A 14,038-nucleotide genomic window follows, 5' to 3' on the forward strand; every position below is an offset into this window, starting at 1 on the left:
TAATTAAACAAAGCAGATAATGAAAACGCTGATGGCAATGGCAGTGATAACAGCCAATGTGTACTGAACATTTACTATGGGAGAAGCACTAGGCTCAGGGCTTTACCTACACATCTCATTTAAAACCGCATTTAAACTTTGGACAACCCAAGTACTCCATTTGGTTCATTTTACATTAGCAATGAAGGTACAGAAGTCAAGTAACTTGTTCTACCAATCCGGATTCCCGCCCAGAGCCTGTGGCTTCACCACAGGTGTGACCTGAGTTCTCTTGTTCTCCATTTTAGGGATTCCCAGTGTTCCAAACATGCTAAGCTGTAAAAACCTAGCCTCTGGAAAAGTAGGGGAAGATATTTGGTGAGTGTGGGTTAGATAGGCTCTGGAGTTCTAAAATGGACTTTTTGCCCAAGACAGCATTCTTTGCTAGACGTACCTGAGGAAGGCTAGAGTCTTGAGAGGAGAAACTTGAGGGTAAGGAGCAGGTATCCCAAGGAAAGATGGAAAAATAGCTTTCCCATAAATATAACCATCGCCAGGTGGGCTCAAATCACCAAGCTTTTGGCCAACTGCTCAACACTCTAACCAGTTACACCACAGAGACACCTGCTTGGGGTACCAATGGGCTGCCAATCAATCATAGCATACATAATCAAAGTGTTCATAAGGCGCAAACTGGTTATAAAATAGGTACTGGGGATGTCAGGTGTAACACGATGACTTTGGTTAACATTGCATTGGAAAGTTATTAAGAGAGTAGGTCTTAGGAAGTCTCATCACAAGGGAAAAAAAACCCATCTTTTTCTATCTGTATCAGATGATGGATGTTAACTAAACTTATTGTGGTAATTTCATAATGTGTGTAAGTCAATTCATGATGATAAACACCTTAAACTTATACAATGCTCTATGTCAATGACATCTCAATAAATCTGGAAAAATGTATTACACATAATCAGCTAATTGTACAGCGGCACCTGAAGTGTTCTCTACCCACATCAACTCCTTTGTTTTGCTTAGCCTCCATCCCCACTTCAGAAGCTTGGGGAGCCGGAGGCATAGAGACCAAGAGTCATATGATTAGGCATGTTTGGGCACTGGCATGGAGCCAGAGGAGCGGAGGACAGTGATGATCAAATGACAAGTCCCCATGTGAAACTGCTGCCTCTTTTATCTGAAGTCATTCATTTTCCAAATCTTCGCTCTGCTTCACCTGTGGTGCTCCTCGCCAGTCCCGCCTCCCCCGCCCCTTCCCAAAGAGCCCAGGGGGCCAGTGCGCAGGCGCGGGGGGGTGGGGGTGGAAGACCAGAATCTACTGGGCCCCTACCGCACTGCCTGCCTCCATGCCTCTAGAGGAGGAATCCACCGGGCCCCGACCTTGCTTTTGCTCTGGATGCGACGCCTCGCCTGGAACCCTGTCTGGCAACTGTTAGGCACCCAGTAAATGTTCGGTGAAAGAATGCATTCGCTGCAGGGGTCTGGAGGAGAGGCGAGAGGCACCAAGAACTCCACGGTGGACTTAGATTTTAATCCCAGGGAATCCCCAGAATGGGAAGACATAAAAGGGTTTTCAAAGGCGGCCGCTCCTTAAAACCTCTATACCTGGCGGCTGGCGCACGGAGAAGTGGTGGCGGGTACCCGGGCTGCAGGGCCTAAGCGGCAGAGCGTGCAAGGCTGCCTCCCCGGAAGCCGGATTCCACCCGTACCTCCAGGCCCGAGCGATGCAGCGCCGCTTCTGGGGCGTGTTCAACTGCTCTTGCGCTGAGGCCTTTGGAGTCCTGGCTGCTGCCTCCGTCAGGCTGGCCCTTGGCAGTTAGATGAATGCGGGCTTCTGCGTCTTGGGCGTTATTAGGATGCTTACCACCAGTCAGTCCTCAGATGTGGACGTTCTTTAGCCTGGGCCTCACTTTCTCTGTGTCTCCAGGCTTGCATCTGTCACGGTGACTTTTTCCAAATATCCTCAGCTCCATGTGCTTATAGGAGACCACGGGATGCAAGAGATGTTTCTCTAAGTGGAAGATCAGTCGTTTTTCAAAAAGCAGAGAGATGCATCTCCAGCTAGGATGCGGAAGCGTTCACTCTATCTCCGTCCTCATTTCAGAGCCATGTTACCCTGATAAGAGAATGAACTATGTATCCATATTTGTCTTTGTGGTGTGCACCCTAGATGATGGATTGGACCTTATTTTGTTTGCTCTGGAGCTGCCAATTTGACGTCCAGGTTAAACAGGCAATGGCCTGATAGGTCAGTGTTATTTTTTCCCGGTTTTAAAATTTTACTTATTTCTGTTTTATTAGGTAAAATTCAGTGGTTTGTTATTATTTACAAAGTTTTCAACCATCACCACTGTCTAATTCTAGAACATTAAACAAAATTTTATTGAAGTAGGATTGATTTACAATGTTGTGTTGGTTTCTGCTGTACAGCAGAGTGATTCAGTTATACATACATACATTCTCTTTCATATTCTTTTCCATTATTTCCATTCTGGGTTATTGCTGGATGTTAAGTATAGTTAACATCCTGTGCTATACAGTAGGACCTTGTTGTTTGTTTATTCTATATATAATAGTTTGCATTTGCTAATCGCAAACTCCCCATCCTTCCCTCCCCTATCTCCTTCTGCCTTGGCAACCACAAGTCTGTTTTTCTATATCTATGAGTCTGTGTTCATGGCTAAGTTCATTTATGCCATGTTTTAGATTACACATATAAGTGATACCATAACGTATGTCTTTCTCTTTCTGGCTTGCTTAGCTTAGTATGATGGTTTCTAGTTTCCATGTTGCTGCAAGTGGCATTCCATTGTGTATGTGTGTGTGTATGTGTGTATGTATGTAGGTATGTACATCTATCTATCTATCTATATATATATACATCTATCTATCTATCTATCTATGTATCTATCTATCTATCTATCTATCTATCTATATCACATCTTCTTTGTCTATTCATCTGTCCATGGACATTTGGGCTATTCCCATGTCTTGGCTATTGTAGATAGGGCTGCTTATGAACATGGGGTGCATGTATCTTTTCATAATTCCAGAACATTTTATCACCACAAAAAGAAACTCCCACACCCATTACCAGTCACTCTCCATTCCACACTCCCCCCACCCCCACCCCCACCCCCGGCCCCTTGGCAATCAAATCTACTTTCTGTCTCTGTGGATTTGCCTATTCTGGACATTTCTTAAATGATCGGACAATATATGGCAAAAAATAAATAAAATCTTTATACTCACAGCTGACTTAGAACTGGGCCAAGGTCCTGATCACAGAAATGTTTAGAGGATGCCGCCCAGGATGTCACTCCCCACCTGGACATTGTGGTGGCCTCAGCCTAGTGGAGGCTTGTGGCAGGGAGAATGGTAGATGAGAAAAGCTGAAGAGGAGAAGAAAGTGAGTGGAAGTGAGGGCAGTCTGGAGTATCAGAAAGAAAGGGCAAAGGGACTAGAAGGGAAAAGAAAACTGAGGGACACCAACTCTAGCCACTGAAAGAAAACTGCTTTGCAACTGCAGCAACATTGACTTGAATCCTTATGAAGTTATCGAACTTACTGCTATTTTCCTCTCTCTCTCGTTCTCTCTTTTTTTTCTTTGCCCATGGCATATGGAAGTTCCAGGCCAGGGACAGAACCCACACCAGAGCAGTGGCCCTGAGCCACTGCAGTGTCATCACTAGATCCTTAACCTGCTGTGCCACAAGGGAAATCCCTGTTTTCCTCTTTTAAACCCCCATTAAAGTCAGTGATGTTCTGTGATTTCCTGCTTTGAAACTGGAGACCCCAAACAGTTGAGTCAGGCTCTTGACCCCCACCTGGTGGGACTCCCAGCCTCAGCTCAGGGCTGGGAGTGGAGACCTGCCTAACCTGGAGGGAACACAGCAAGTTGCCTGGCACCAAAGCGCCAGCATCCCCCCACCCCTATGCCCAGACCACCTAAAGATCTGACTGTGAGGAAGTAAAGGTGACCACAGAAACTCTGCACCTGGAACCGATAAGTTTGACTTATGCATAAAACTCTGAAGAAAAGCATCCAGCATTGTCTTAGAAAGTAAATTCTTGGAGTTGCTGTCGTGGCTCAGTGGTTAACAAATCCAGGTATCCATGAGGGCGTGGGCTCGATCCCTGGCCTCGCTCAGTGTGTTGGGGATCCATTGTTGCTGTGGTTGTGGCGTAGGCCAGCAGCTGCAGCTCCAATTCGGCCCCTAGCCTGGGAAACTCCATATGCCACAGGTGCAGCCCTAGAGACAAAAAAAAAAAAAAAAAAAAAAAAAAAAAAGAAAAAAAAGAAAGTAAATTCTTACAAAAAGTTTGGGCAACTGACCTACTAATAGGTAGAAGACATAATCCCTGCTTTTCATCATCCAGCTTGCTCAGTCCATAGTGTACAACTTCTGAAGATGTTTTAATCGTATGTTGAAATTGAGTTTTTCCTACTTTTGGTAAAAATTCTCCATCAGTTTTAACATATGTGTAGACATCATAGCTCCCTGCAAACATAAGCCCTGACATCCACTAATCTGTTCATCACTATAGTTCTTTTTAAGACTATCTTAAGAATGGAAGTATATAGCATGTAATCTTTTTGGGGGAGGGCTGCACCCACGGCATATTGATCCTAGGCCAGGGATCAGTCCAGCCACAGGTGCAACCTATGCCTCAGCTGTGGCAGCACTGGATACTTAACCCATTGCACCATGGCAGGAACTCCTATAGTATGTAATCTTTCGAGACCGCCTTCTTTTACGCATCACAACGACTTTGAGATTCATCCACAGGCTATTGTACATATTAAGACTTCCTTTTTTTTTTGTTATTAGATTGTTTTTATTTTTTAATTGTAATCAATTGTTGGTTCCCCAATACATTTCTTTTTCTACTATACAGCATGGTGACCCAGTTATACATACATGTATACATTCTTTTTTCTCACATTATCATGCTCCATCATAAGTGACTGGACATAGTTCCCAGTGCTACACAGCAGGATCTCATTGCTAATCCATTCCAAAGGCAATAGTTGGCATCTGTTAACTCCACATTCCCAATCCATCCCACTCCCTCCCCCTCCCTCTTGGCAACCACAAGTCTATTTTCCAAGTCCATGATTTTCTTTTCTGCAGAAAGTCTCATTTTTGCCATATATTAGATTCCGGATATAAGTGATATCATATGGCAATTGCCTTTTCTTTCTGACTTACTTAACTCAGTATGAGAGTCTCTAGTTCCATCCATGTTGCTGCAAATGGCATTATTTTGTTGTTTTTATGGCTAAGCGGTATTCCATTGTGTATATATACCACATCTTCCTAGTCCAATCATCTATCGATGGACGTTTGGGTTGTTTCCATGTCTTGGCTATTGTGAATAGGGCTGCGCTGAACATGTGGGTGCATGTGTCTTTTTTAAGGAAGGTTTTGTCCAGATATATGCCCAAGAGTGGGGTTGCTGGGTCATATGGTAGTTCTGTGTAGTTTCCTAACGTACCTCTATACTAGACTGACTTCCTTTTTAACCCTCCTACACTGTTGGTAGGAATATATATATTGGTACAACCACTATGGAAAATGGTACAGCAAGCACAGTGGATTAAGAACCCATCTGCAGTGGCTCAGGTTGCTGTGGAGGTGTGGGTTCAATCCTCAGCCTTGCCCACTGGGTCAAAGGAACCAGTGTTGCCACAGTGTTGCCATATGCTGCTGGTAGGGCCGTAAAAGAAAAAAAAACCTGCATGCCTTTTATTTATTTTTCATGCCTTATTACCCTGGTTAACACTTGTAGTACATTGTTGACAGGAGTAGTGAGAGTGGACATTCTTGCCTTGTTGCCAGTCTTAGGGGGAGAACATTCAGTCTCACTACTAACTAAGTATGGTGTTAAGTGAAGGTTGTTTGTAGATACTCTTTATAGGCTGAGGATATTTCCTTCTGCTTCTAATTTACTGAGAGTTTTTATCCTGCATGGATGTTACATATTGTCAAATACCTTTTCTACATCAGTTGATACGATTGTGTGGTTTTATGTCTTCAGACTACTGGCAAGGTGAATTACAATAATTAACTTCCTAATATTGAACCAGCCTGGCATTCCTGAGATAAACCTTACTGAGCTGTAATGTATTCATTGTATATATTGCCGGGTTGGATTCGCTGATGTTTTGTTACAAATTTTACATCTATGTTCATGGTAGATATTGATCTATAGTTTTTAGAGGATGTCTGTCTGATTTTGGTATCAGGGTAATTCTGGCTTCACAAAACCAGTCAGGAAGTGTTGCTTCTTGTTCAATTTCTGCAACAGATTGTGGAGAATTGGTGATTCTCTGTCCTTAAACGTTTGGTAGAATAATCTGGTGGTGACTCCATCTGGGCCTGGAGATTTCTGTTTTATTATGAATGCAGTTTCAGTAATAATTATTTCACTACCCAGGTTATCTTGGGTTTTCAAGAAATCAATCTACTTCATTAAGGTTGTTGAATTTATATGTGTAGGGTAGTTTGTAAAATGTCCTTATAATTTAGATGTCGGCAGGGATATCCCATGTCATTTCTTATGTTGGTAATTTGTGTGCTTTCTTTTTCTTTTCCTAGTCAACATGAGTTTATGTATTTTATTAAACTTCTCAGATAATCTTTTTTTTTTTTTTTTTTTTTTGTCTTTTTGGGGCCATACTCACGGTTCTCAGGCTAGGGGTCAAATCAGAGCTGTAGCTGCTGGCCTACACCACAGACACAGCAACACGGGATCTGAGCCATGTCTTCGACCTGTACCACAGCTCAGGGCAACGCCGGATCCTTAACCCACTGAGCGAGGCCAGAGATGGAACCTGCATCCTCATGGATACTAGTCAGATTCATTTCCGCTGAGCTATGACAGGAACTCCGTTTTTATTTACTATAGGAATTAAAATAAGAGTTGGGAAAGGGAAGATCTTAAAGGGAGAGGGTTTTTGTTGTTGTTGTTGTTGTTGCTATTGTTGTTTTTGTTTTTGACTGCACCCATGGCATGTGGATGTTTCTGGGCCAGGGATAGAACCTGTGCCACAGCAGCAAGTCAAACCCCTTGCAGGGACAACAATGGATCCTTAACCTGCTATGGCACAAGGGAACTCCAAAGGTGGAGTTTTAGGATCTGAAGAGTCTCCAATGAGTTAATCTTGGAAAGAAAGTCTGTCTAGTTGCCAAAGTGGGACAGCAAGGAGAGAGCTGATATAGAAATATACGGAAAGCTGTTGCTTTTTTTAGTCTGAAGCCAAAAGTCTGGTGATGGGCCCAGGGCTACTATTGGTCAGTAGGCCAGCAACCAGGAATATCTAGATACAGAATGGAGGACAGCAAGGGAAAGCTGGACTTCACCAGCATGTCTTCATCTATCACCATATCTAACAGTGACAGTCCTCAGGGAGTAACTGTTTCTAAAGCTCACACAAGTTCTTCTTTTGTCTCGTTTCTTTTTGAGCCAACCTGAACTCAGAACTGCATAGGCAAAGAGATTCTAGGGAACACAGTTCCAACTTAACCAAATACAGTACCAAATACCATACTGGCAAAATAGATTTAAAGACAAGGAGCATTAATAGAGATAAAGAAGGACATTTCATATTATAAAGTGGTCGGTGCTTCAAAAATTCCTAAATGTACATGCATCTAGTACAAAAGTTTCAAATTATATGAAGACAAATGGACAGAATTAAAGGAAATCTGTAATCATAGTTAAGAGTTTTAAATGTGCATCCTGATGTAACTGATGAAACAAGAAGACCAAGAGAACAAAACCTGAAAAGCTATGCAAGTTTGAAATACTGAGATCTATAGAACATTATACCTAACAGCTACTGAGTATATATTATTTTCAGGTTTACATGGAAGATTCACTAAAATAAACTACATCTAGACCATGAGATGAATCTCAAAAGATTCAAGATTTTATTCAGAGTATATAAAGTATAAAAAAGATTTTATTCAGAGTATATACTTTGACCACAACAGATTTATACTATAAATTAACAATTTTTAAAAATCCTTAAAATATCAAAATATTTTGAAATAGGTAATATATTTCTTAAAAATCTATGGGGTTAAAAAAGTTACAAAGGCAATCAGAAACTATTTGGAACTGGGGGATAAATGAAAAGCAACATATCAAAATTGATAAGAAGTCCTTGGAGTGTTTCTATCTCTGCAAATTTACATTAGAAGAGAACAGAGGACTAGGGAGTTCCCTGGTAGCCTAGCAGTTAAGGATCTGGCATTGCCATTGCTATGGCTTGGGTCACTGCTCTGGTGTGGGTCTGATTCCTAGCCAGGGAACTTCCACCAAAAAAAAAAAAAAAAAAAAAAAAAAAAAAGAAGAAGAAGAAGAAAAAGAAAAGACTAGAAAAATAAAGTCAATGTTCTGTTTCTACCATGAGAAGTTGGGAAAAGAAGAGGGAAATAAACCAAAGTAAGTAGAAGGAAGGAAATAATAAAGGTAGAAACTGAAATAAATAAAACACAAAATGCTGAAACAATAAAAGAAAACAACGGAAGCAGAAGAGAAGTTTTTGAAAAAAATTAATAAATTTAGCAAGACAAACTAAGAAAGAGGGGGAGGGAGGGAGAGAGAGAGAGAAATAAGCAGTATCAGGAAATAAAGGAGGATATCACCACAGGTCCTAAGCTACTACAATAAGATATTGCTTATTGTATCCTATTGTAAGGATATATTATGAAAACCATTTAGGAGAATAAACCTTGCAACTTAGATGTACAAATGTCTGGAAAAAGAAATTACAAAGTTAATCACAAAGAAATGGAAAATCTGGAGAGGTCTATATGTGGGAAAGTAATCGAATACATAATTTTGTCTTCTTACAAAGTAGACTCTAGGCCCATATGCCTTCACTGGTGAATTCTATCAAACATTTAAGGAAGAAAAAATAACAATCTTAACACAAAGCCTGTCAGATAATATGGAAGAGAAGATTACACTACCAAACTCATTTGTGAGACCAGTAGGATCTCGTTCCAAAACAGCTGCAAAAGGACATTTCAAGGTAAGAAAATTACAAATTAATATTATGAACACAGATACAAAAACCACCACAAGTTATTAGCAAGCTAAAACTAATAATGTATAGAAAGGATAATACATCGAGACCAAGTCGGGTGTATCTTAGGAATGTAACATTACTTTTAACAATAGAATAGTAACATGTAATTAATAACATTAAGAAAATTAAGGAGTTCCCGTCGTGGCGCAGTGGTTAACGAATCCGACTAGGAACCATGAGGTTGCGGGTTCGGTCCCTGCCCTTGCTCAGTGGGTTAAGGATCCGGTGTTGCCGTGAGCTGTGGCGTAGGTTGCAGACGTGGCTCGGATCCCGTGTTGCTGTGGCTCTGGCGTAGGCCGGTGGCTACAGCTCCGATTCGACCCCTAGCCTGGGAACCTCCATATGCCGCGGGAGTGGCCCAAAGAAATAGCAAAGACAAAAAAAAAAAAAAAAAAAAAAAGAAAAAAGAAAGAAAATTAAGGTTAAAAATTCTTGATCATTCTAATAAATGGAAAAAATAATATTTCACAAAATTCAACACCCACTCATGTTCAAAGTTCTACGTAAATTAGAAATAGAAGGAAAATACCTTAATCTGATGAAGGGCATCTATGAACAGCCTACAGCTAACTTTATATCTAATGGTGAAAGCCTGAACACCATCTTCCGAACACTGGAGAAAAGGAAAAGATAGTAGTTCTCATCACTTCTTTCTGACATTGCATCAGAAGTCTGGCCAAAGCCTTAAGGCAAGAAAATTAAGTAAAAGCCTTAAAGATAAGGAAAAGTAAAACCTATCTTTGACATAATTGTGTGTGTAGAAAATCCTAAGGAATCTACCCCCCAAAAACCTGCCAGAATTAATAATGGAATATAACAAAGTGCTAGAGCCGCAACTTTGGAGACAGAGGAGGGTCTGTAGGCAAAGTGGACTCTGCCTCTCCCAAAGAGATATGAGGAGGAGGCGGGTGGTAAGACTAGTGAGGGGCCTGTACTGGTCTGAGCTAGGGCAGTTTTGATGGGCCAGAGAAAGGAAGGGATGTCTTCTCTCTGAGGCAGAGAAAAAACTCCAGGCACGACATAGGAATATGATGGAGATCCAGGATGCCTAATGCATTGGCAGCTGGAGATATTGGCAGATACAGAGGGGATAAGGCCTACTTACAAACTTGAAATTTCATTTAAAAACTAAAAATTAAATAAGGACTAAATGTTCCTTAAGGAGAGGAGGTAGAGGACCTGAATGAAGGATTAGGGGAAGAATTGTCTGGCTTGCTGTGGAGAAGCATGTTGATCACCTCCATGAAGTCTTCCTTTACACGGTCTGCTGGACAAACCTCGAATTCCTGGATGTGCACATCACCGATGATGGAACCTCCAGCAGCAGAACTTGACTTGTGTGTTCTGAACTTCCTCAGGCCCTGCAGGTGAACAGTCTGCAAGGGAAGAGAAGGGGGAGTGGGGAGGAGGGGGTACCTGCCAGCTAACTTTAAGGAAACCAACAGTGTGCCTAATTTAGCCACCACACATTACAAAGGATTTACCTAACCTACAGTATCCCCACAAAAAGCAAAAGGAAATGCAGTGAAAATCAATGTGGAGCAGCTTCAGGCTTTCTAGGTAGAAAATATTCTTGGGTGAATCGATGCTCTTTGGTGGCAGAAGACACTTTAGGTAAGAAGGGCCTTCAGACCTTTCCAGTAAAATTTTCTATGAATAGAAGGAAAAAGTCATGACCTTTTTCAGTGGTGTCTTCTTGGAGCGGAATCCAGAAGGTTGCAGGGGGAGCCTTGCGAGTTCAGGACTTGACCCTCAAAGCTTCTCTGGCTCATCTCACTTTCCCCTCCTTAGGAGCCCAGACCTTGCTGCCGTGGGTTAAGGACAAGGACTCTCTAAGCAGGGATCGCTTTCTGGGGAGCAGGGTTTAGGGTTTAAGGAGATTACCCTGTTGAAGAAATTGTGGCAGCCGAAAGATACAAATGGCACCAGAAGATACAGAACAGCACCCTTGCAGGCTCAGAGGAGTCACCTCCAGAGTCTGAGCACCGAGTCATTGTTTTGGGTAACTTTTACACAATACAGACCTCGAGGTTTTCCTATGCAGGTAGCCCCGGACCTCTCCCTTTAGGCAGCAGTGTTCCTGCCTACGAAACTGAAACAAGGACCCCAAGGCACGAAGTTGCTACAAGATTACAAGAAGGGTGGTGTGCAGCAAGCAAAGCAGCTGACAGGCACAGTAGCTGCCTTTCCAGCTGGCGCGCCCGGGGCGGCGGCGGCGGCGGCGGGGGTGGGGGTGGGGGTGGGGGTGGGGTCCCTAGTTAAAACTCTTCAACCCCAGACCCAAGTACAAAGTTTAGGACAACTGTGGCTCCTAGTGGTCTCAACAGAACTCAGAAGCTTGAGATTCTATTGGTAACCGTAGGAAAGGACAAAGGAAAATAAAATGAAATACATCCAACCTTCTGCTTGAACCCATGAGTCAGAAAGTTAGTCTCACCACCCCAAGAATGAGCTCAGAAACGCTATTTCATCATTGCACTATTTTCTACCTGTGTAGAAACAAGACATCCGTACAGTTACAAGGCGCGCGGTGTGAAGCGCCCTCTCGGTGCGGGATTCAGTGGGCGCAGCCTCTACGTTTTACCCGGGAGACCCAGGGTGACCCGACCAGCAGGTGGCACTGGCTCCGTCGCCGTGCCCCTTGACAGCTGCGCCTTGGATGCCAGCGCCCGGCAGAGCCTGCCGGGTCCAGCGAGAACACCCCGGGCTCGTCCCACTTCCCCTGCCCTCCACGTCCGTGTGGTCTGCCAGTTTCTGGGACTCTGACCCCTGAGCAGGAGGCGGCCAAACCCTGGGAACGCGGCTGCGATGGGCCTACGGCGGCAGGAGCTGGAGGGCCCCAGCCGGAGGTGGGGTTGGGGGTGTCGCGGAGCCCCCTTCCCAGGACCCAGACCGTGCAGTCTGAAAGCCGGGCAGAGGGGCCCTCTAGGAAGGGAAAGCATGTCCACTCAGCGCACCTTTGAAGCGCGAGTTCTTCTGGGGAGGAGACTGAATTCCGGCTGCGCAGAAAAAGACAGCTGGACCTCATCTCAAGGACAAGGTCCCACCGAGACTCGCACTCGGATCACTGGATTCAGAGTCCAGAGTGCTCACCATTACACCATGGAACCGCCCATAGTTCACTGGGTCCCGCTGCTGAGCCAGGCCCCACGCAGCCCCGCGGGCCCGGGCCGGGCCCAGGCCCCGCCTCCCGCCCGGCGCGCTCCTCGGCCGCCCCCAGCTCGCTTCCTCCGCGACCACGCCGGGAGGGGCCGGCATCGCCCGCCCTCGGCCGCCCTTCAGAGTTGAACCTCGAGGATGAGAAGAAATCCATTGGGGTCGGCGACAGGGCAGGGCTTTCGGGCCTCCCCCAGGTCTGTCTGCTCTGCGGCATTTCTAGAATGTTCTGCCCTGAGGTAGGATTTCCGCCGGAAGAAAAATTCCTTTCTCCTTTGTAACTGTCCTCTTCCCACTGCCCTGAGAACTCTGAACTTCCTCAGAACAGCCCCTGGGACTTTCTGGTGACCCCTCTCTCGTCCCCCCACTCGGTTCTCGATCCCCCTCTCTCCTCCCCGGGTTCCATGCTGTCCTCCTCCTCCTCCTTCCCGCTTCCTTCATCCCCTTCACTACCACTCCTCTTCACTTTCCCTTCTCCCGCCCCGGTACACAGCACAGGCTATCAGACCGTGGGGAAGAGCGGCCACAGTCTGACCGGAAGGTGAGGAACATTTTCCATCAACGAGAGAAGCCCGAGTGCCTCTCAGGTCAGGACCATCTGGGGGTTCTTTGATGGAGACAGTAGCCCAGCGTCCACAGCCAGAGCTTGAGGCCCCGACAGCGCGAGACTTCTGCCCGCCCCATACCGTCCTGGGGCTGGGGTGACTCCGAAGTTAGGAAACTTGGGTTCCGCGCAGCTCCTGGCTGGTTGGTCAAATCCGACGTCATTGAACCGCCAGCATTATTCTCTTTTAGGGCTTCAATTGGGAAAAAGTTCCCCTTATGGGCCCCTTGTGGATGGATAGTGGGGTACCGCGCACAGTAGTGGGGTGCAGTAGTTGCCAGAATAGTCAGACAACCCTGGGCCATACTCAGTCTAAGATGAAGAGATAGAAGAGGCTATTTTCTTTTTTTTTTTTTTTTTTTTTTTTTTTTGTCTTTTTGCCATTTCTTGGGCCGCTCTCGCGGCATATGGAGGTTCCCAGGCTAGGGGTCGAATCGGAGCTGTAGCCACCGGCCTACGCCAGAGCCACAGCAACGCGGGATCTGAGCCGCGTCTGCAACCTACGCCACAGCTCACGGCAACACCGGATCCTTAACCCACTGAGCAAGGGCAGGGACCGAACCCGCAACCTCATGGTTCCTAGTCGGATTCGTTAACCACTGCGCCACCACGGGAACTCCAGAAGGGGCTTTTTTCTAAGTGTATCGTAATACAATTTTCATTTTTAAAGTCATGTCACTATTGTACATGTTCCAAAAGAGGATGAAAAAGCTAAACTGAAAACTGAAAAATAAGAAGTTCCCCATGGTGGCTCAGCAGTAACCAACCCGACTAGTATCCATGAGGGCACGGGTTGGATCCCAGGCCCTTCTCAGTGGGCTAAGGATCCAGCGTTGCTGTGAGCTGTGGTGTAGGTCGGCAGCTGCAGCTCTGATTGGATCCCAAGCCTGGGAACTTCCATATGCCCCGGGTGCAGCCTTAAAAAAGACAAACCAAACAAAAAAACCTGAAAAATAAAAGTAGAACAAATGAATATAAGTACATATCAAATGATACTATAACTGGGATTCCCATGGTAGCTCTGCCGAACCATGAGGACACAGGTCCTATCCCTGGCCTTGCTCAGTGGGGTAAGGATCCCGTGTTGCCTTGAGTTGTGGTATAGGTTGCAGATGCAGCTGGAATCTGGCATATGTGGTGTGCCTATGGCGTAGGCCAGTAGCTACCGCTGGGATTCCCTA

The 14,038-nt window shown here is 44.9% G+C and overlaps 1 protein-coding gene and 1 non-coding gene across 42 annotated transcripts in view; one reads left to right on the forward strand and one right to left on the reverse strand.

Moving 5' to 3' along the window:
* LOC100737336 (NBPF family member NBPF6-like) overlaps positions 1-14,038 on the forward strand; it is a 117,506-nt gene that overhangs the window by 3,713 nt on the left and 99,755 nt on the right. For 37 of the 41 annotated variants that reach the window (XM_085023294.1, XM_085023288.1, XM_085023303.1 and 34 more), the window contains exon 1: positions 12,276-12,492. The exons of 1 other annotated variant lie outside the window; for it this stretch is intronic. The gene's annotated coding sequence lies outside the window, so the exon portion shown is untranslated. Of the gene's footprint in view, positions 1-12,275; positions 12,493-14,038 lie in introns of those variants that run through there. 3 more of the 41 variants (XM_085023298.1, XM_085023320.1, XM_085023322.1) reach the window with 1 other exon arrangement.
* TRNAQ-CUG (transfer RNA glutamine (anticodon CUG)) lies at positions 12,136-12,207 on the reverse strand. The gene has a single exon. It is a non-coding gene; the product is annotated as a tRNA-Gln (tRNA).

The sequence above is a fragment of the Sus scrofa genome, chromosome 4 (assembly GCF_054392235.1).
Source record: "Sus scrofa isolate SSC_HxYL_T2T_F1_AM1 chromosome 4, Sscrofa_HxYL_maternal_Yorkshire_Landrace_v2.0, whole genome shotgun sequence".
Lineage (NCBI taxonomy): Eukaryota > Metazoa > Chordata > Mammalia > Artiodactyla > Suidae > Sus > Sus scrofa.